This window comes from Opisthorchis viverrini (assembly GCF_000715545.1).
Source record: "Opisthorchis viverrini unplaced genomic scaffold opera_v5_1, whole genome shotgun sequence".
Taxonomy (NCBI): domain Eukaryota; kingdom Metazoa; phylum Platyhelminthes; class Trematoda; order Opisthorchiida; family Opisthorchiidae; genus Opisthorchis; species Opisthorchis viverrini.
The window spans coordinates 5,323,614-5,328,089 of NW_008751657.1; positions in this window are offsets into that span (position 1 = coordinate 5,323,614).

The following is a 4,476-nucleotide window of genomic DNA, read 5'->3' on the forward strand; positions in this document are numbered from 1 at the left end:
ATATATATATATATATACAATGATCCCCAGTGAACTACCTCCAGGAGAGTCCCTACCCTCACTTAAGTCCAGGTAAATGCAATTCGATGGGATTTGGCTTGAATAAATGATACATTGTGAGAGACCTTTTCCAACTCCCAACAAAGACTGTTCTAGGTTTGAGCGCTTCCCCTTCCAACGAAGGCCAGGATTCAAAGTTCTTGTTCTAGATTTTCCCATAAAATGTCACCAAGTAGACACGCGGCCACCGCTAATACACAAAAAATTGTTTCCAACGATGATACGGTATTTGAAAATAACTTTCAGGCAAACAAACTTGAGATATGACAGTAATTCATCAAAATGAACTCCTTCATGCAAAGGCTACTTCTCTGAAGAGGGGCAGTGGCGATGCCCATCAACCACAACCAAGTAGACAGATCAAAGTATATTCTTTTTAGCCTGATGGAATATGGAAACCTAATCAATTGCATGCCAACGAAAAGTTGAACCTAGCGGGAGAGACACAGCAAAGTACGTTCAGCTGATTTCATTGCGCTCACTGGGGAATTTCTGGATTTTTGTGTAGTCCATGTTGTCAGTTTGTCAAGCACCAGCCCACAGTGTACAACTGTCGCGAGTTTTATAAACGATACTTGAAGAGTATAAACAGAAAAATTTCAAAAAGCATCTTAAACACCCAATTTAATTAATTTTACACATAAATACCCTTAACGTGGGCCCCTCCGAATAAAGAAGAACAAAGTACATTCCGTCCCACGTTCCACAGGTCTACTCTACTAGGTGAAGACTCTTGCTATATGGTAATACGATAACATCTAGCTTGAAGTAGTGGATATGACAACACAGATCTGCTTTGGTTAAATAAAAGTGTCTGACATAAATTCAGATGCACACATTTACAATCAGACAGAACCCTCCAAGAGAGGATACCCTATCCTAAAGAAGAAGGTCCCACTCAGGTCTCGTGAGACCAGCTTTGAACTTGCTACCTCATCGAACGCTACCAGCCTCCCTCTCAGAACAGACCGATCTCAATATTCTAATGGCCAACAATGCAATGCCAGCAAAGACCAGGATGCGAAATTTGTGCACACGGCTTTTGTGTACTTTCACATTAACTAAGTGTCTGAGCAATGGCGGGAAATTAGTATCGTTTCTTTTTTGTGGTCTGGGACCGTACAACTTGATTTTTGTTTGTGTAGCATGCAATTACAACACGGTCCTCTGGGTAAGGATCGCCGTTCAGATGTGACTAGCTGTGGCTGGTCGCTTAGAAGTTACTCGGGCTGTAAGCTCCGTCCTACAAATGAAGAAACATCAAAAGAGATCACATTGGGTGGCTCCCTGTGGTTTCCATTCAGGGAAGGCTTACAGTGCTTGCGCTAGGAAGGCTTTTTGTGAACGCCGATTAGAAGTGGTCTCTATAAAGGGTATGTTTCTAAATGAACGCTAGCCATTTTACACATGTCTTCTTGAGTGGACCATCTAACAGGCCAATTAGAGAAGGTCTCTCTTTTGATGAAGTCTGCTACTGAACTATGCTATGAAGCATAGTTCACACAAGGTTATTTCTTCCGAAAAGGGGATTTTAGGGGTATGCAGATGATAGGTCACCACCACTCCAGCCTCTGGAGATTTCTGTGGTGCAGGAACTTTTACTTGAATATCGGTTGATGATGCCACACCGTGCACATCAACGCCGTCACCTGTTTGTCGACCAAACACTGCAACAGGCAGCCTCCATACTATAATTGTTCATCACTGAACGGGACTAACAACAAGATCGCGCAGAAATGTGAACCAAAACGAGAATATCTGGTGCAAGTTCAATTGACACTTATGAGATAATGGCCTTTTAACTGCTTCTTGCTAACTTTTACTGTGGTGGCGACGCCCCTAGACGACTTTTGTTATACTGAACTTGCCTCAAAGAGGGTCAGGACATTGATGTCTTAGATTTTATGTATTATTTTATTAATTTAAGAATTTCTGGTATACATGGTATCACTTAGCTCATATTGTCGATAAAGGGAGCTTTCTCGCAAAAGAGCCCACCGCCTCGCAGTCAGGGCTATTCAGACGGTTCCCCATAAATGGTCTTTTCTTGCCGGGAGGTCTTTTGCTTACGAGGGAGTGGTTTTATGAAAGTTTCATTCGCACACTCTCACTATTTAGAGTGGTCAATTTTTTGAAGGACGAGTACACAATCCAAAGATGTTCAGGACATTAAGTTCCCCCGATCCAATACAATGGTTCTGTAAGCTAATAACCTTAACTATCTCACAATGCAATATAGCGCAAACAAATTGTTAGTATACTGATTTTACTATCTATTTCTTAACAATATGGTAAGATTGTTCTGTAGCTGTGTGTTGTAGGGCAACATTTATCGATCAAAAAACGATTCAAACTTATATAAGAAGTAATTTTGCTCTTCACCTTTTAGTTCTCTGAGCCCCATTGCGTTCCTGCAAAATTTGGTCATTCTATAAAGAGTGATTGCCTCAACAGAGGGAAGAGGTGATCTTGTCCCATAGTTGTCAGTCTTTGAAGTTAGTGCACACTAAATCACAGAACTGAGTGGTTCTCATTCAGACTGTTCTCAATCTTTTAACTTCTCAAGATGTTTTCCATTGCACTTATCCAGACGTATAACATGCACCACTGTGAAATGATGTTTTGAGTGGATTTACGGTTGGACATCTTCATCCTGTTCATGCCAGAATAGGATGCGGGCTGTTCAAACCAAAATAAGGCAGATAGAAAATCTGAAAATCTGAAAAACGTCTGAGCCACATTGCCGTTTTCAGGTACGAAATAAACCATGTATTTGCTTAGACATAGGCGGAATCATTGGCCAATTCTGATTAAAACACTACTTCCACTAGAACTATTGACCCTACAGTCAGTCGCTCTAATGCAAAATAGCGGAGAGAATAACTCGATGGATTATGCAATTGTACGGCATCAACTTCTGTCGTTGCATTGCGTTCGTACAGTTTTACAGACCTCCCATTAATAGCACAGACGGGTCCAGTTTAACCAGTAGCCTCAAGTAAAATGGTCATTAGGAGATTACTGTGGATAGCTAGAAGGAATCGTTCTATTATTCTTGTTTTGTGTCCTGGCATCCAGCCCATCAAACTTAACACAGGTGGGCCAGATATCATCCGCTTTGGTAAGGGTAAAGCTATCGCACAGTCTATGCCTTGATGCTACCAGGTTACTCGAGCCTCGTTATTGAGCGTTACACTCTTCGTTCTTCGCGCGGACATGGTCATCTGAAGCAAGTTGGTTGGCTGCGATGCTAGTCAGTGAAAACGTCCCCAAGTGTGAGTTATTTTAATCTAAACTGTTGCGGTGTCAGGGCTACGGGTACAATGGGTGATTAACAGGGGGAGAGTGTAAGGAACCTTACTGGGTGTCCCATTTCAATAAATGCAAACGCTTCTGCTCAGTCAACAGAGTAGGAGAACTAAAGTAGGGGAACTTTGAAGAGCACAAATCTGGTTGTCGAAGTTTTAGACGTATACTGCTCGATTTTTGAAGACTGAAAAGCTGGAGTGTTTCAATACTGCAGAAATATTGTTTTTTTTTACTCGCAAAATGGTAAAACAATATTTCTTCCGGCGAAATGAACTTTTTCACTTCAAAGCCCTCTTTGAGAAACGAACACCAGAATATAGCATGGAAAACTCTCCCAGTTCGTTTTAGTCTGTTGGGTTGGAACAAGCTCCAGAACAGCTCGCGTCATCTCTTGGCCAGAATGAATTTAACCCGGTCATTCAGGAAGCGAAGATGGAGCTGGGCGTGAAGTAAAGTTGAAAAAACCGAAGCAGACCTCAAAACTGTGAATAAGTGACTTGAAATATCTTGCAGACTGAGCTCATTAAGGCTAAAAAACACCGAGCCTGTTTTGAATGGCCCCGTAAAACGCGGACAGACTGATAATGAATAATAAAGATTATGGAACGTCATTTGTGACTGACCTCATATAATTGGGACGTTTTTAAGTACGTGAATGTTCTCATTCGTGGTGTTTCACTTCACAACACCACCGATGGAACGATACGGAACCCCAAGACTTATTTTAACTTTCTTATCTTTATGAGGTGGTGATTTGCATAGTCTCCTCTTCTGGTTACTTTAAAGAAAGAGGTTTAAGATATCTTTATCCCAGGGCTGCACAATCCACTTTCTGAAAGTATCCGCCTGTTCATATTTTGGGTTGGGTCTTGACGAGGCATTCTCTTTATTGGAATAAACTAGGGCTTCATTCTATCGGATTTATTATCCACCCGACCAGGAACTAACCCAAAAGTGAGATGAACCCACTCCCAAATAACTTCATATGTCTTTGTACGTAATGTACTGCTCCTAAGGTTGCTAAAAAATTCCTCGACAGCCCACGGCCGATTTCGCCCTTCTTGGGGCTCATCAGGAAGACGCAATCCCGGAGTTTCCGTCAACCTT